The following is a 19,912-nucleotide window of genomic DNA, read 5'->3' on the forward strand; positions in this document are numbered from 1 at the left end:
GAGTTTTCTTGTCAGGCCAGCCGTGACGTACACAGCGCTTTCAGCACCGCATCCAGCCGCAAATGACACAAAAAATAGGAGTCGACATCAAGGTGACAAACAAATATGTTAAGATCCACAAATATTTTTATTGCTGAATATGGAGATGAGACACCATGTAACAGTACCCTACAATAACCAAGGGGTAGAAAGAAACTGCTGAAGACTCTAACACATTACAGTCTAAATTATTGGGCCGGTCGGAGTGGCCGAGCGGTTCTAGGCGCTACAGTTTGGAACCGGGTGACCGCTACGGTCGCAGGTTCGAATCCTGCCTCGGTCATGGATGTGTGTGATGTCCTTAGGTTAGTTAGGATTAGGTAGTTCTAAGTTCTAGGGGGCTGATGACCTTAGGAGTTAAGTCCCGTAGTGCTCAGAGCCATTTGAACCTAAATTATTGGTTATAGTTACGCTGATAATGAAGTTCTTATTAATAAATGAAAAGCACCAGTTTGCTTTTGTTCTGCAGTATTATTTTTATTGTGTTAACCGGTTTTCGGCTTACAAGGCCATCTTCAGACATTTGCTGAGTATTGTCACCAAAGAAGTTACAATGCTTATAAACAACATGGGAAGAGAAGTTACACATCTAGGTTGAAGCAGATACATACAGTAAGTAGCATCTTTGACAGTGTGGTGATGGTGCAATCAAAAAGTAAAAAATCTAACTGTAAGTAAATAAAAGTGGAGTAGACATGAAATCGTAACACAAAATAGGAACAGCATGTCTACATAACCGTTTATATCAATAAAGAAAATTAATAAAATAAAATAAAATTAGTACTTGGCAAGGCTGCTTCAGGAGGTATAAAACATGGAGAGTGATACAGAAACCAATTAAATGAAGAAGCGACTATCAATGGAGCTACAGAATACATAAGCAACTTAAGCAATGTCAGTAAGATGAACAGAAATACATAAATGCAGGAAAATGGAGGAGTTTGAGGGAATATACAGTAAATGCAATCTTTGAGAATGTGGTGGTACTGCATTTTAAAAAGTAAAAAAGCTGAACAATATACAAATACAAAAGGAGCAAACAGGATAAACATTAACATTATATTCAAAACTGTGGCTGTGTAACAGTTTGCATTAAATAAATGTACCAAGTAAAATATAAATAATATTTGCTCAGACAACTACAAGAAGTATTAAACACCGACAGTAATATAAGTCCCAGTTAAAAGAAAGTCTTAACAATTGAAACTACAGTTTTTATGGAATCCATAGACAACTTCATTAAAATAAAAGAACTTAATGAATACAGAAAAATGTTGGAACAGACAGTGTTGGAAGTAATGAACAGCAGAGATGATTATATGAAGTTTAAGTAAGGGGAAGTGTTGAGCTGTGTCTGGTCATTTAGGATTAGATTTGGACTACGAGCAAGATGTTTGTCAATTTCCAGGGTTTCCAAGAGGTTGAGTTTGTGGCCTTTGCTTGCTAAGGGATGTACATGGGACACTGGCTGGTAGTTGTGACCCTCACTCAGTACATGCTCAGCAAATGCGGAGTCATAATTCTGCAACCTCCTGCTGCGTTCATGTTCAGCCAGCCTAGCTGTTATGTCTCTGCCTGACTGACCTATTTAAAACTTATTATTTCGATGCAGTGAAATCGCACAGTATACGGAAGTTGTCGATTGAATGTTACCTTATACGATTTGTACCTCTTCCAGTCGGGATGGTTTGCTAAACTTTTGTGGCCTTTCCCTTTTGGAACGTACTGAACACGTATTCCACCACTAAAATCCATGATTATGGAAGAAATGATAAAGCACTCTTGACATTTTATCCGACACAAATATTCTGAAAACATTCTCAAAACATTCTCCTTGCACTCACAAACAACCAAAGACAAGGGAAACGCACAATGGCCAGGTAATAGCCGGCTCGCTGCTGTTTCTTATTTCACGGTAGTGTGCAGTGGGGACAACTTGACGAAACAGCCACACACAGTCACAAAACTAACGTTCATGAAGTAACAAGCTGGGAAGGCAGCATTATTCGTACAAAAAGCATAACGGTTCCAAAGCGATTTCTGCATCTTCAAACCTTCTTATATACTGGGTCTTCCTAATGGTACACCAATAACTGGTACTTTTTAATGCATTGGATGTACTCAGTTTTGCTTTGCAATCAGAAATGTATACACCGACTTTTGAACCTGTAGCCTATTTTGCAGGTAGGGTATTAGGACATACACAAGCTGTTTTGCTCGTGTTTTAAGGGCCTAATCGATATACGATAACACAGGGAACAAAATGGTTACATTTTCGAGAAAAAGTGAATTTACCTCTGTTTCCTTCTGGAAGCCTCATATGTGCAACACTGCGTTCCACAAGGCCTGACCACACCAATGTAAATAATGCATGTGGGTAAATAAAAAACGTACACATTTTTTTCTAATTTCCTAAGTGTTTGCACTGATAATAACCAGAAATGATAGTCGCCTATTACAAATGTTCTTAAACATTTGAGATTTGGAGTTGAAAATGTAATAAATTGACAAAAGTTTCCGTATTTTCATCCCTAATGTTTTACGGCATCATATTCTGAGGTAAATTGTCATTGAAATAGCAAGTGTTTTTTGCAGAGAAACTTGTAATAAGGATAACATGCAGTGTCTTCTGTAGAACCTTTTGCAGACATGGTCTTAAACTGCTCGTCATACAACATCGTCAAAGTGCATTTACTTCCTTACGAAGTATGTTGTCATCAGTTAAATCCAACTGAAAAACAGAAATAAGATTCATAAATATAAAATAAGAAAGGGAAATGACGCATACTATCCTTGAATCGTCCTTAGTGTGGCACAGAAAGAAGCAAAGTATTCAGTCATAAAAATCTTTCACCACCTATCAAGTAATGTAAAGAATATAATAAATACTAAAAGTAACTTCAAACACAAACTTCAACAACATCTGCTTGACAACTTATTGTACTCCACAGAAAAATATCTGAATGTGTGACCATGTAACGCGCGAGTGTATTAGATGGAAAGGGAGGGAGGGGAGGGGGCGGGGAAGAGAGAGAGAGAGAGAGAGAGAGAGACAGAGTTTGAACGTAGCTATGTATACATCACGTAAATGGGCAGCATATTGCCAAATTTTTTCTATGAAAGGGTGCTCATTTAGTTAACCTGGCCCCCTCCGAATTATTCAGATAGATGGCAATAATGGTCTATAGACATGCAGTATAGCTAAACTAGAATAAATTAAACTGGCGCTTCTCATCCCCTCTGTCACCAGGAAGAAAGTTTGTGCCTTACAGTATAAGGCCGATTTCTCTAGTTAAGTTGTTCATGACTGTGTAATTATTTTCCACTTTCCGTCCGTCATTCTTATCCGTCTGTGATGAATAGTTACTGGGAGGCAAGTAAGAAACTTCCTGATGGATTGCGCACCCTTTTTAGAAGGTATCTCCCAGCTATCAACTGCGCATCTCGACGCGGCTCACACGTCACGCAGAATCCTGTGCAGGACCCTGTATTCTAGATTTGGTGATCGTAGCTGGTGGAAAGAGCAGCGATGAGAGGTTTTTCCTGTTCTACGAATTGGAGCGATGTTAGGACTTGTGTCCCCCTAAACGTTTCAAGCTGCCACTTCCCCTCCTGCTGTTTCACCACCACACATTCGGATTCTTCTTACTCCCCGATCGTCCCGCGTGGCGCAAAATCGATCGACTTCACGTTTAAACTATACTGTAACGAATAAAATCAGTACTTTCAATGGTTATTACTCGAATCTAACTACTTTCCTGAAACTGAAATAACAATAAGAATTTTCTCACCACGGCCGCTAGTTATCATTTATTTCTTCTACTAAAACCGAATTGATGGAAAAAGTTCTGCCAAAAAAGTAAAGACATGACAGTGATCGTATCACAGTGCCTGAGGCGAAGCTATCTTTCTTAACCCCTTATAGAATAAGACAGTGTTAACACCATTAACATTGATAGTTCCTGTCAGATTAAAACTGTGAGCCAGACCAAGACTCTAACTCGGCACCTTTGCCTTTCGTGGGCAAGTGCTCTGCGACCTGAGCTATCCAAGCACGACTCACGACCCGTCCTCACAGCTTCAGTTCTGCCAGTACCTCGTCTCCTATCTTCCAAACTTCACAGAAGCTCTCCTGCGAAACCTTGCAGAACTAGCACTCCAGGAAGAAAGGATATTGCGGAGACATGGCATAGTCGCAGCTTGGGGGATGTTTCAATGACCTACCAAATTTATGTCACATCTAATTCACACGTCTAAATTATGCTTACAAACAATGTATCAAATTTATCTCCCCGTACAGGACCCTATTTCCCAATCATAAAACATGGAACTGGTCGTGAAACTGGAATATTCACATCTCTCGACCAACTCGCAAATAGAAGTGCATTAATTCCACTGAGGCTAGTATGGTAATAATCTTCATCCCTATCATGATCATCATCATCATCATCATCATCATAATCATCAATGTAGTCATCATTATCATCATTATCACTACAGTCACCACCTTCTGAACACGCCCACAAAATGTTTCCCTTGTTAATGTACAGGAGACACGCGCTTTACGAAGTAATCACACCCAAGTCTGGCTTTCCAGATTTCTGACGATCTCGTTACAGTTTACATTACGTGATCACGAAATGCTGATAACGCCATTAGGGTCATTACTGTTGTAGGAGCACTATATTCCTCAAAAATGGTTCAAATGGCTCTGAGCACTATGGGACTTAACATCTATGGTCATCAGTCCCCTAGAACTTAGAACTACTTAAACCTAACGAACCTAAGGACAGCACACAACACCCAGCCATCACGAGGCAGAGAAAATCCCTGACCCCGCCGGGAATCGAACCCGGGAACCCGGGCGTGGGAAGCGAGAACGCTACCGCACGACCACGAGATGCGGGCACTATATTCCTCCAATTGTAGTGTACATACCCGTCATATTTCAAATTTTTTATAATACCCTTTTCCAAAATTTTAAATCCACACGACCGAGTAACTGGCATTTCATTACTGCCAGTTAGCCCAAATGTATTACTGATATAAAGTAGCCGCGCGGGATTAGCCGAGCGGTCTATAGCGCTGCAGTCATGGACTGTGCGGCTGATCCCGGCGGAGGTTCGAGTCCTCCCTCGGGCATGGGTGTGTGTGTTTGTCCTTAGGATAATTTAGGTTAAGTAGTGTGTAAGCTTAGGGACTGATGACCTTAGCAGTTAAGTCCCATAAGGTTTCACACACATTTGAAATTTTTTTTGAAATACAGTAAAGAAAAGAATGTTTCCTTATCAGAAGCGAAACAGAAAGACAATTTGTTTTCTTTACATTAACATTTCATTAGGAATTGTAGTACTTTTTTAATAAAAATGTGGGTATCTTTCCCTGTTGTTGCTGTTGTGCTCTTTTTAAGCATATCAGTTCCACAGTCTCCTGCATTATTAATGCAGCTGTCATACTAAACGCACTTTTTGATAAGAAGACACGTGAAAAATAATAGATGAAAGAGTTTTGAGTAGCCAGATTTGACAGTGAAGTCCAGTCGTAATAGAAACATGTTCCCTTTCGCATAATGAAATGCAAAGGAGAACTAAGAATTCGGCAGCAGATTAAAAATAAAGTGAAAGTACTTCATAAATATCAAGTATCTTGACCTCGTTTTTTGCATAGTGTTATAGAGCAATGTGAAAGTTTTATGAGTCAGCAGAGAGCTGATCGGATCCATCTCAAGGACGAAACGTATAGCCGACACAGCGGGAAGACGCCGACCTGCGCATGCCGAAGCAAAAAGCAAAGACACCCAACTTCCAGGGAATCAAGAAAGGGCAAAGTATATAAGATACCTCTACACTGAGAGTATTGGTTTCCGATAACATCAGTAAAAGCTGCTGGCAGGGCAAGAACTAAATCTGCATCGCGCTCTGTCTCCACTTTCTCTCCGTAACTTTTCCTGCTCGCTACCGACACCACGCTGGCAGAATATCGGACTAAACACAATAGCCAAGATGTACTCTAGCTTTCACGGAGGGACCGATATCAAATGAAAACAGTGATTTACTGTGTAAAATTGTGAACTGTCTGCATGACAACATTAGCACACTGGTTATCTTTGGCTGAAGCAGATAATACATTTATTTTATTTTCATCAATGGACAGTTTCTGCTGTATAGCCATTTTCAATTATTTTCGTAAATAAAACAGGTAAAAATGGCAACATCTCATTCAGATACTTGTAATTCACCATATCACATCAATTATAATGTAAAGATAGGGAATGAGCTATGTTACTAGACTTCACATCAATGCTGTCCTAATGGTATTGTGATTGCTTACGATATTAAAGTGTTTGTGTTATTCGGAAGTACGGTGCAATGCTCCTTCGGACATACATCCGCTGATACCCAGAAAGCAACTTGAATATGACTCGCCTGTAAGGGATGTACGAGTACAGATTCTAGACACAAGGTTGACGACATATGAAGTCTGGGTGTGGCTGTGGAGCGTGCTCCGATAGCCTACTGGCAAGACAATGACTCTCGACAAGTGGAAATTCGGGTTAGAATTCCGGTCCGGCACCAATTTTCAATGCATCATTCTACGGTAAAGCTAGTAGTTGTCGATTTTCGCAAATACGAATATATTTCATATTGTGTTTGTTGCGTTCAGTAGAAGCCCATATACGATTCGTTTTATGTTATAGTCTACGAATATATGCTGTTCTAAGCACCAGCACATTCAATATCACGAGAACGAATCGTTATTGGTACTATTTGTTGTAATGAAACTGGAAACGTCATATTGATGATTTAAGAATTTTCGTATTTACTTACTTTAACATTACAACTCGAGTGTTGCGAAAGTAATCCGTTTTAAGATTGTGGCACATTCAAGATTAATGGAAAAAGGATGGTTCTTGTTAAGATTTGTTTCAATTAAATGTCACTTAATAAGATTTCGGCGATTAAAGTCATTACAATATAGTTATAAAATACGTCTTCAGTAACCAGGAAGCTCCAGCATAGCGTAGTAAGTGGAAGCATCATGTACTGAAGTGAACGGTAAATCGGTGGAGGGTTTGTGTCCTACTGTATCCTATTTTTTTTTTTTTTCACCTTAACGTTTTCTAAAAGTCTGTGGGACATTTTTGAAAAATTAATTGAAATTATTTCTATAATACTCGATGTTATGAAAATAGTCCTTACTGAGTGGAAATTATCATTCGCTTGATCTTATGACATGTTCACGGATACTGACGTTTATAGTTACGCGTACCATAGGCAGAATAAAATGACTAGATATGGACGACGAAGGAAATGTGAGTTTCAGTAGAGTTAATGTAGGAATTTTTCGTCCGTTATTTTCGTGAACAAATTGTATTGTTTGCGAGCCACACAAAGCCGGAAATCGCTGCTCGAGAGCGCCGTGAGCGCAAAATCACGTTCACCAGACCGTCCTGTGTGCCGACGGCGCTGCGTCTCGTGAGGATGGATATCCGATTTGTGTGCACGTCAGTGTTAGCTACCTAGTCCCCTGAGTCTTGGGCTTGACTGTCAGTGTGACAAAATGTTACCATTCTGGCAATCTATGGCAGCTACGGAGTCCTCTTTCAAACCTGAAGTACTTTTTAATTTTTTAAAAATAAAATCTCGCAACATAACACATATGCTTCCTCAGACTTATCTTTAACCATCCGGTATGTCATGTCTAATTTTCAATTATTCATATACCTGGTAACATTTTTACATGCTTCTCTCATTCATTCTGATTTGCCTTTGATTTTAGTCCTAAGCATACTGTTATAATTTATCCTAACTCTTCTTCAGGTTATTACGTTTACTTCCTTCCTCTGCAAACTCGAAAGCTTCCTGAGTAATCAATGTCACCTTCGTCCATCTTCGGAGATCCATTTCGGTGTGTAGTCGTAATCGGCTATAGCCGTGAATTTCAGTCTACTGATCATCGTAACTAGGTTATGATCTAAGTTTATGTCCTCACTTGGGTATTCTTTGCAGTCCACAATATGATTACAAAATCTTTCTCTAAACATGGTATAGTCTAAAAATTCATATCTTCGTGTGACTTCTGCTTTTACCAAACTACACTTTGGTCTTCTCTGCTTTTCAAAGAAAGTGTTCACTAGTTCACTTGGAACCTACTGACACAATGCGCAGCACAGTTCTAGGATCACTTTTTTGAAACGACCTTTTCGTCTCCCAATGCGATTCTAGAGTTCTAAATTTGGTTCGAAGATGCCTACAACGTTCCTCTGTAATGTTGCAAAAGCGTGGTGCCCTGCGACGTCTCCCTCATGGTCGGCGACACCTTAGGCAACAAAGTGTCGATACACGAGGAAAATAAAGGCCAGAGCTCAAACGTTTATGGGAGGTAAATGGTGGGTAAATGATGTCACAATTGCACGAGATTTCACCACAATTACGCCCAACGCCACCGTGGATGTGTAACATGGGAAGGTCGTCATACCCTCTCTTAGCCAAATGTCACCAATTGTTTCTGACGCCTCAGCGATGGAGGTCAGAACCGCGAGACCCAACTTCGAAATGTGGCCAGTTTCTTATGGGTGGCCGAGGAGAACTTTAACCGATCTTAATCGACACAAAAAGGCCTCACAGGGTGGTACAAAGGGTGATGTCGATTCCCAGGCACTTCGCGGTGAAAACAACAGCTTGCAGTTCAATTAGCAACAACGCGACGTTCTTGACAACCTGACAACCTTTAACACTAATGACAACGCTCGGACGATTCAATCTTAGTATAATGACATCGTGGGCCACCAACCATATTGAAGGTGATCGCACACCTTTGAAGGGAAGTGCAAACTCCGTTTTGGCTCTTGTGTACGGGGTGGAAGGCCTAGGGATCGTTCAAAATTACTCGACAAAATTTGAAACTGATCAGAAACAGCAGTGGGTGCTTATATGTTTTCAGACGTACGGTTTTGCGCCATCCTGTGTCATGAGCACAGATAGGTGTGATATTGAGCCATGCACATGTAAAACGCAAAGGGCCTTCTGAACCCCCCCCCCCCCCCCCCCCCCAGTTTGACAAAACCATCGGTGCCTCTCACCCGCTTTTGTTGAGCAATTTAAAAATGTGTCTTAACGGAGACAACCTCTGACGAAGTCCCAGATGCTTGCTGACAGGCAACACCTTTGACACCCCCCCCCCCCACCCCGAATTCGGGTGGACTACTAGTAGGCGCAAGGCCGGCGGCATAGACTGCCTGCAGGTTTCCTAGGACTCTCATCATGGATTCTGTGTGTAATTTTCAACTTTCACAACAAAGGTGGGTGGATGGCACTGAGAGTGGTTCCAAACTGGGTGATCTTAGAGAGACCATTCGCCGTTTTATTCATGCGTGTGTAAATGCCGAAGCCCTCTGTTTTCACTGAACAGGAGTGTGACAAACACGAGGGCTAGAAAAAACATAAGCACTCTTCGCTGCTTAGGATCACTTTCAGATATCTTCGAATAGTTTCGAATAATCCCTAGACGTTCCATCCTGTATACAAGAGCCAAAACTGATATCACATTGCTCTTCAAAGTGGTGTAATAACGTTCAATATCGTTTGCAACTCACGATGTCCTAATAGAAGGGTTCAATCGTTTGAGGGGTGTCATCAGTGTCAGCAGTGTCAAAAGTTGTTAAGAACGTCGCAAAGTTGCTCAAAACACTGCGAAATACTGTTTTCGAGTGCGAAATGCCTGGGAGTCAACACCCCACAGGAAAGTGTGGTTTCGCTGACGCCCTTTATGCCATTTCCCACGTCCTTTTTTTGTCAATTCTGGTCGTCTGTGTGTCAGAATGTTTTCATCGGCCACTCATAAGATATTGACCTGATTTCAATGTTGGACCTCACTGCTCTGACCTTCAATGCAGAAGCGTCAAAGACATGAGTGAAATGTGGGTAGGAGGAGATGAGACAACCTACGCATCGTGTGTCACGTCCACCATGGCGTTGTAAAGAACTGTGTTGAATTTTGATACCCCTGTGACATCAGTAACATACCTTGTACCACACATAAACTTTTGAGCTCTGGTCCTTTTGTAGATACCGTCGCCGAGCACTAGGGTGACGTCACAGGCCGTCATACTTTTGTATTGTTACAGAGAAAAGTTACAGGCGCCTGTGAGCCAAATTTCAAACTTATGCGTTGCAGTGGGAGACAATTGACGGTTTTCGAAAAATTGATACTTCAACTGTTTAACGTAGTGTAGTTACAGATGCCACTCTCTCGTTTCATTCCTCTCCGCCATTCTTATGTAGTAACTTTCCATTAACTTATAACAATAGAGTTTTAACCTTTCGTCAGATACATTATCCATTTTCTTTATTTCCTCTTACATTCCCTCTATTTCCTCATCAACAGCAGGTGATCTAAGTATGCAAACCTATACAATACATATACTACGATGGTACCTGTTCTTTCGGTCATATAGTTAAGGCCCACCGGCCACTTGACCATCTTCTTCTGTGCGAATGCACAAACAGTGCCCGAACTCTTGCGGGAATCGGCAACTCGCCGCGAGTAAAAAGTATAATGGGTGGGGGCACTACGAATGTAGTGCGGAACAATGCGTTGAGAAAGTGGGTTTCGCGGGAGGCGTGCCAGGGATAAATCCCTGCAGTCCCGCTATCCTCTGTGCCCTCGGTGGCTCAGATGGATAGAGCGTCTGCCATGTAAGCAGGAGATCCCGGGTTCGAGTCCCGGTCGGGGCACGCATTTTCATCTGTCCCCGTTGACGTATGTCAACGCCTGTAAGTAGCTAAGGATGTTCATTTCATTGTAACCTATACAATGGTTGTTGATGTTGGCTTATTTCTGTCGTCAGACGAATGACTGGACCACTCTATTATTCATGGCAACTAACTACGTTACCTACCGCCCTACTCATGACGATGCCAATATCTGTACACCATTCACTGATGATTTTTATGATATTCGATAAGCATTAGCTAATAAATAACCGTCCTCCTCCCGCATCATTTCACTAGCATTTTCCAAGCTAACTATTCAACTACACTCCTGGAAATGGAAAAAAGAACACATTGACACCGGTGTGTCAGACCCACCATACTTGCTCCGGACACTGCGAGAGGGCTGTACAAGCAATGATCACACGCACGGCACAGCGGACACACCAGGAACCGCGGTGTTCGCCGTCGAATGGCGCTAGCTGCGCAGCATTTGTGCACCGCCGCCGTCAGTGTCAGCCAGTTTGCCGTGGCATACGGAGCTCCATCGCAGTCTTTAACACTGGTAGCATGCCGCGACAGCGTGGACGTGAACCGTATGTGCAGTTGACGGACTTTGAGCGAGGGCGTATAGTGGGCATGCGGGAGGCCGGGTGGACGTACCGCCGAATTGCTCAACACGTGGGGCGTGAGGTCTCCACAGTACATCAATGTTGTCGCCAGTGGTCGGCGGAAGGTGCACGTGCCCGTCGACCTGGGACCGGACCGCAGCGACGCACGGATGCACGCCAAGACCGTAGGATCCTACGCAGTGCCGTAGGGGACCGCACCGCCACTTCCCAGCAAATTAGGGACACTGTTGCTCCTGGGGTATCGGCGAGGACCATTCGCAACCGTCTCCATGAAGCTGGGCTACGGTCCTGCACACCGTTAGGCCGTCTTCCGCTCACGCCCCAACATCGTGCAGCCCGCCTCCAGTGGTGTCGCGACAGGCGTGAATGGAGGGACGTATGGAGACGTGTCGTCTTCAGCGATGAGAGTCGCTTGTGCCTTGGTGCCAATGATGGTCGTATGCGTGTTTGGCGCCGTGCAGGTGAGCGCCACAATCAGGACTGCATACGACCGAGGCACACAGGGCCAACACCCGGCATCATGGTGTGGGGAGCGATCTCCTACACTGGCCGTACACCACTGGTGATCGTCGAGGGGACACTGAATAGTGTACGGTACATCCAAACCGTCATCGAACCCATCGTTCTACCATTCCTAGACCGGCAAGGGAACTTGCTGTTCCAACAGGACAATGCACGTCCGCATGTATTCCGTGCCACCCAACGTGCTCTAAAAGGTGTAGGTCAACTACCCTGGCCAGCAAGATCTCCGGATCTGTCCCCCATTGAGCATGTTTGGGACTGGATGAAGCGTCGTCTCACGCGGTCTGCACGTCCAGCACGAACGCTGGTCCAACTGAGGCGCCAGGTGGAAATGGCATGGCAAGCCGTTCCACAGGACTACATCCAGCATCTCTACGATCGTCTCCATGGGAGAATAGCAGCCTGCATTGCTGCGAAAGGTGGATATACACTGTACTAGTGCCGACATTGTGCATGCTCTGCTGCCTGTGTCTATGTGCCTGTGGTTCTGTCAGTGTGATCATGTGATGTATCTGACCCCAGGCATGTGTCAATAAAGTTTCCTCTTCCTGGGACAATGAATTCACGGTGTTCTTATTTCAATTTCCAGGAGTGTATATATTTAGATTGTTCGATTTATCTGCCATATCCGTAATTCTAACGTTCTATGTGCCAATTTTTAAAACGTCAGTTTTATTCTGCGTCCTTCTGGTAAGTCTCTTCTGAGTGGCCCCCACTTAGAGAACCGAACACGGGACTAGTATAGCGCCGAAATATTTAGCCAAGAAAGTCGTCATCGTGAAATTATTTTTGACTGGGTGTCTTTTACGCTTTATGTGTCTGCAGGTCAATTGCAAGGACATTGGCAGAATTTCGATGACTCTTTGTCTCGATGGATTTCGTGTCCTTGTTGCATCTTCCTTCTGTATCTAATCTTCATTCGAAATAGAAACATTCATCCACCTCCCCAAGAGTCTATTGCTCACATTTCACATTTAACCGTCTAGAATGTTCGCCTATTGGGCACATCTTTACTGTTGTTCTCTCTTGGTTCACGTGCAGAGTATAGCCGCCAGCTTGCACACGTTCCATTACAAAAGGATCCCGACTGACACTGTGTTCACTTTCATCGACCACTGCTGTGTCCGAAGCCGGCCGTTGTGGCCGAGCGGTTCTAGGCGCTTGAGTCGGGAACAAAGCTGCTGCTACGGTCGCAGGTTCGAATCCTGCCTCGGACATGGATGTGTGTGATGTCCTTAGGTTACTTCGGTTTAAGTAGTTCTGAGTCTAGGGGACTGATGACTTCAGATGTTAAGTCCCGTAGTGCTTAGAGCCATTTGAACCATTCTTTTGCTGTGTCCGAGAAATATTTCATTACGATTAAGTTTCAGGGCACTGGGCCTGAGATTATGTATCTGATTTCCGTTGATATAGATATTCCCTTTCAGAAAGAGTACAGTCATATGCAGCATGAATTTATTGTACATGCAGCGTTCCAGCATGAACTAAAGCACTTTATTGCCCCTCACTTCCAGCTCTGCTCTGTAGGCTACATAAACCATGACGTCAATATCGACAGCATAAGCAACAGTGTCATCGATCAACCATGACACATTAATTATTCATTTCCTTTTCTGCCTACGTCCTATGAGATCTTAGTGTGTTTAAAAACGATTTCAGAAGAGGTGATCTATGATATTCATGAGTTTAGTTAGCATGCCGATAGTTTTCTATCTCTGTTTACTAATGATATTTGTAAACAGCCAGGAAACATATAGCGCATATTTGAAAAAAGTAGAAGACTTCGTGAGCTCGCGTTATCGCAGTCAGAGACAGACAATTTCAACTGATCGAATTAAATAGCACATTCAAAAGCAGTATACACATAACACACAAGGTTGCTTTATAAATACAGACCAGTGTTATCCACTGTCACAGCTCTCACGTATATACTGGTCAGTGCGTCACAGGCTCTTCCTTGCGGATGTTACAAAACCATCAAAATATCGATACCTACTCAAATGAGTAGCGATACTACTCTTACCGGTACTAGAAAAGTATCGATACCTAATCACATTTATACATTTCTAACTTTTTATGGAATTTAAGTAACACTGAATTTATGTGATACTTTACTTGATTTCTTATAATCTGAAGTCTAATAAAAAAGAAAAAAAACCTTTTTATTTCTTTATTGATGATAGTTCGTAAACATGAAAGTCACCTTATGTAACGTTTCTAAAAAGAGCAATTACTGTAAATATTCAGGAGACGATTTCCTATTCTGAGTCAAAGCTGCACCTGCTTTTGAAAATAAACACTCATTAGGCACAAATGCTGTAACAACGATAAGCTACATTTGAGCATATTTTTACAAACACGGGAAAATTACTTCCGTGACTTCCCTTTTGAAAATGCGTTGCTTTTTATAAGTTTTATAGGGTTTTGTCTCTTTGTTGTGTGTCCTTTCACTTTGTACGGCCGTACGCTAGCTGTTTATGATGTTTCCAGAAGTTGTATCTCTGTGTTAGAGTATACGAAGCAGAATCTTGCTCCGATTCACTTGTGCTACTCTGTTCCTCATTAACCATACATCTGAGTTTTTGTATGGCTTAACCTCATGCAGCTGGATCTTGAAAATTCAGGTTTTTGTGTATCTTGGATCAAATAGAGAAGGAAAGTTATGGTTCAACATCCCGTCGACATGGAAGACATTATAGACGGAACATAAGCTTTGAATGTTTCAAGGATAGGGAAAGAAAGAAGCTATGCTCTTTAAGAGGTACCATCCCAGCACATTTGCCTAGAGCGATATAGGAAAGAGATGGGAAACCTAAATCTGGATTGGCGGACGCGGAAATGAACCGTCGTCTAATGTGCTATCCATTGCGCCATCTCGCTCGGTTGAATGGATCCAGTAGATTAGCAGTGGCTACGTGCTCATTTAATTCAGTTAACCCGTTCTTTTCTTCAGCTCTTTCAATAAGAGGTCCTTGAGGTCTTTGACAATTGGTGCGGCTGTTGGCAAACGGCCATTGTTATAATTTTGGATATTGTGACATACTTTGGTCCAGACGTGTCTTTTGTGCCATATTCAGATGGTTTTAATAAAGCTTTAAGTTCATTGAGAGTTCCTGCGTCCATAGTGGTTGGCATGTCAGGCGCTGAAACACTATAATTACTACTTCATATACCACGTTTCTTAAACGTAAGAAGTGCTCCAATATGAAGACGGCTGACTCAGCAAGTAGTTCAAAAGTGTGGCTTCAAGAGTATTGTTTAGCATTTGAGTTTTTTTTAATTTGTCTACTAAACAACAATATTTTAGTGTATTAAACTATTTCTTGAACTTTAGAAATAGCTGTTTTAACGCCTGGTAATGTTAAAGTCTCTTCGACTACGAAATTTGTCGTATACAAAAACGCGAAAAAACATTGGATGTTCTTATTGCTGCTGCAGAGAACTGATATTACCAGTCACCACGGCACTAATTTTACTTCCATATATATTACAGCTATCAAGAATATCCATAAGTGTTTTCGAAATAAAGAGGATTTCTCAAAGCAAATGCACTGAGACTTTGAATGAATATAAAAACTTTACTTATGAACGTGGAGACAAGTTTAAACGCTTGAATTACAGAATAAAAATTTGTTTAAAGAATCATGCCCGAAAATGTTCAAACTGATTACCGTCATTCAACATACAAAGATGGCAATGGGAAACAATGGATTTGCAAACGTCACGACAGAGTTCTTTCGTGAGTTTGCGACATTGTCATTCAGTTTCCAATTACAGTGCATCAGTTGTTCTGGGTTTTGTGCAATAAACTCTGTTCATTAGGTATCCTCATAAAATAAAGTCCGTTGGCGTGAGGTCTAGGGAACGCGCAGCGTTTTCAATGCTACTCCTTCGTCTAATCCATTTGTTCGGAAAAGCTTCATCTAGGTGAGCTCTTACAATGTGATGGTAGTGGGAAGGTGCTCCATCTTGCTGAAAGTAAATTTCTTCACCAAACATTTCCTCAGTGTGTGGACTGACGAAATCCTGCAGCAAGGTTAGGTACCTGTCGCCAGTGACAGTTTCGTTACAAAATGAAAAGAAAAAAGATCCTATGATGCCCTATGCTGATATCCCACACTACACTGTTACCCTTGATAAGTTTAAATGTTGTTATGCTATAACATGTGGACTTATAGGCACCCATTATGTACAATTATGGCGATTCGCCGTGCCATTTCATTTAAAGGCGGCCTCGTCTCACGAGGCAATTTAGTGTGGCAATCCTTCATCTTCTGCACATTTTCACAGGTTCCATTCACAGAATTGAACTCTCCGGTCTGGATCATCTTCATTGAGAGCATGGATTATTGTTGGTTTGTAGCGTTTCCGGCGCAGACGCTTCAAGATGCGATGAACACTATGGTTGAGAAGTGTCTCCCGAGCCGTTTGTCGTATAGAGATATCTATGGGGTTCGAATGAAGGTTTCCCGGTTCTGCTCTTCTTTTCTAGGACTGGTGATGCCCTTGGTAGTCCAGAACGTTTCTTATTGACGTTATGAATGGTCCTATCAGCTTCAAATTTACCTCTGATGCGAGAAATAGTCTGGTTGGTTGGTGGCGTTTTATCGAACTCCCATCTGAACCATTTATGCACTTACATGGCGTTCTCGGTTTTTCAATAACATTTAACGACAAACTTTATCTCTTCAGAGCTAAGTTGTTCTCCTGCCGTTCTGTTCCATGAGTTGTACCTGGAAAAACCATAAGTCAGCACGTTATGAGCGGTCAAAGTGTTAGTACATTTTTGAGACACGCTGTATATTTAGCTGAAATCTTTCCTTGAGTGTATACGTGGCTGTGTATTACATACACCTAAAACATCTCGTTCTTTCAGTGTTTCAATTCAAATATCCAGTGTGAGACAAATGTTTTTAATTCCTGACAGTCTAGGTCCTAGCTGCGGCCACATAAATCTCGTTTATTCCTCTAATACTTTTTTTAAAATATTATTCACTCTTTAAAATTAGGTTGCAGCTTCTACATTAGATATAAAAAGCCTTCTCCTTCGACAGTGTTATAAGGGCACATATCGTTGCAGATCAGATATACCAATGCCAGAACCGTTTTAATTTGCATCTCCCTCCGAAATAAAACAGTCATTTAGAAGAACTTGCAATTTAAATATAATGAATAAGTACTAAAAATAATTTGCTTATCTTTATTGGGACTTGACATCTGAGGTCATCAGTACCCTAGAACTTAGAACTACTTAAACTTAACTAACCTAAGGACGTCACACACATCCATGCCCGAGGCAGGATTCGAACCTGCGACTGTAACAGTCGCGCGGTTCCGGACTGATGCGCCCAGAACCGCTCGGCCACCTCGGCCGGCCCTGTAGAAACTATCTTTTAATTTAATTCACCAGCAATGCGCAGAAAATGATTGTTATATAGTATACATATATATGATTTATCAGTAACAGAATGACTTTTACTACGGACTAACTTTATATTGTCGACCTTGTGCTGCTGACCAGACACTTCCTTCACAACTGAGAATGTGGTTTTAATTTTATACTGTGAATTAACTATATTATTTGCCATCCTAATAACATTTTAAGCACCGTACAATACTGTTTGTAATGGGCTACTGTAGCTTGAGTTTGACTACTTCTAACATTTTGATGTAATTCCCATTTTAATCTGCATGATATTATTGTCCCACTGGTCAGCCCCCCAACCTGTCCTTTACTGCTAGTATCACGCTTAGTACGTTCTAATGGAGAGTAACTCTCAAATGTTATCGACACTATAAACAGCCGACCGCTCTTGTTCCTTAGCTAGGTTTAAAAAATTCTCTATTGCCATTGCATTAGCTTTTGTACTTTGGTGCAATTATATGTGACATTTTTTTGAGTGCAAGAGCCTTTTAGCGTTAAAATTTGTGCATCATGATCTCAAAGGCCTTTCACCCTTTTACTAACAGGATGCCAATCTAATAATGAAGCATGAATAAAAATACTGTCTATAGCTGTGCTACTGTTCCCCTGCATCCTGGTTGGAAAAAACGCTGTCTGCATCAGATCATATAGCCGGCCAGAGTGGTCAAGGGATCTAGGCGCTTCAGTCTGGAACCGCGCGCCCACTACGGTCGCAGGTTCGAATCCTGCCTCTGGCATGGATGTGTGTGATGCCCTTAGGTTAGTTAGGTCTAAGTCGTTCTAAGTTTTAGGGGACTGATGAGCTCAGCTGTTAAGTCCCATGGTGCTCAGAGCCAAAGCAAGAGCTATCATATCATATGAGTTTAGGAGACCTACCAACATCCTTTTTCTTGCACATTCATACACAAAATGAACACTGAAGTCGCCACATACAACTAATTTTTGGTGCTTCCTGTAAAGTGAACCAAGAACCCTCTCTAGCTCGAGCAGAAATGCTCTGAAGTCACAGTTAACGGATCTATAAGCAACAACAAGCAAAAGTTTAGTTTCACTAAATTCAACTGCACCTGCACAACATTCAAATATCTGTTCAGTGCACCCCCCTCCCCCTAGTCCACAAAGAACTTAAAAAAACAGCCATCTAATCTGTATCCTTGTACAGGAAGCCTCTGAACTGTCAGATTATTTAAGCGGTGCTTTGATATACCAATAACGTCAGAGTCAACATCTATAAGCAGTTCACTAATTTTACCTCTAATACCTCTTATATGTTGATGAAATATGCTAATTCCTTCTCTGCTTGGGTACTTGATCTCTGAAGGTGATTCCTTTATTAGAGGGACTTCCTTTAAGCAGGTATATCTGTCAGCTGATTTCAATACGAAAAAGGTGCAGCTCTAACATCAACTACTACAGGAATTTTTCCGTGAGTGATCCCACCACCACCCACTATACTGTCACCTATAAGATTTGCCAGCCTCCCCTTCCCATACCTACTGAGGTGCTGGACATTCATAGTGAAACCCGATCTATTGATAGACTCAGCTGTCACCACTAAAATTTGAGTCATGCCCTTTGCCATCAGTGCCATCTCCAGCCTTATGTTAACACGCCTAACATTACCATTAAGACGCTGAAACAGCAGTACGAAGTACACATTAGTGCCACCAGTTTTTAGTAGCTACCTTTACCAGGCCACCACCAACATCACGTTCCCCGTCCCTATCAAGACTGTTCCCTGCTCCACCCACTGTCACTACCTGATCCTCCTCCGTAAAATTCCTACATAACTCCCCCATGTTGTCAGTCACCTGATCCCTCCCTGCACTGGGTTTCGCAATGATGGTGACCCAGTACATACTCACCAACACTTCCTGCTAGTGCTGGCCCACACCTCTACCATGCGAAGTTCAAAATGGCTCTGACCACTATGGGACTAAACATCTATGGTCATCAGTCCCCTAGAACTTAGAACTACTTAAACCTAACTAACCTAAGGGCATCACACAACACCCAGTCATCATGAGGCATAGAAAATCCATGACCCTGCCGGGAATCGAACCCGGGAACCCGGGCGCGGGAAGCGAGAACGCTACCGCACGACCACGAGCTGCGGACCCGTGCGAAGTACCTAGCAGCTGAACCTTCTTCTTTCTGTTAGACTTTGCAGCTGACATAGGCTTCCTAACTGCTGAGGACTGCTGCATGTTACCTACCACTACAGCAACAAGAGGCTCCTCCCCACTCACCTCTGACAGTTGGTCAAATCTATTGCATATACGCAGAGTACAAACATCTGAATACCTCTCCTCCTACTCCTAGCTGCCTTCTAGCCAACTGCCAGTTCCCATTCTTGAACACCCTTTACCCTCCTCGACATACTAGTGCCTCCTTTGCGTACTGTAATTTCACCTGAAGAGCTCCTGCTCCTCTACCAACTCATTTCTGCTACAATTTCTGCATTCCCTGGAGTGAATCTCGCTAGAATTCACACTGGCTTCCCCACTGCATCCTCCCCCAATGAACATACTTTGAACAGTTCCACCTCATAACCCACTGCTCACAAACCCACAACAGAGCCC

General features: G+C 42.4%; 1 non-coding gene across 1 annotated transcript; it reads left to right on the forward strand.

Moving 5' to 3' along the window:
• Nucleotides 1-10,700: 10,700 nt before the first annotated feature.
• Nucleotides 10,701-10,775, forward strand: Trnat-ugu. The gene has a single exon. It is a non-coding gene; the product is annotated as a tRNA-Thr (tRNA).
• The last annotated feature ends 9,137 nt before the right edge of the window (nucleotides 10,776-19,912 follow it).

The sequence above is a fragment of the Schistocerca americana genome, chromosome X (genome assembly GCF_021461395.2).
Source record: "Schistocerca americana isolate TAMUIC-IGC-003095 chromosome X, iqSchAmer2.1, whole genome shotgun sequence".
NCBI classification, from domain to species: Eukaryota; Metazoa; Arthropoda; class Insecta; order Orthoptera; family Acrididae; genus Schistocerca; species Schistocerca americana.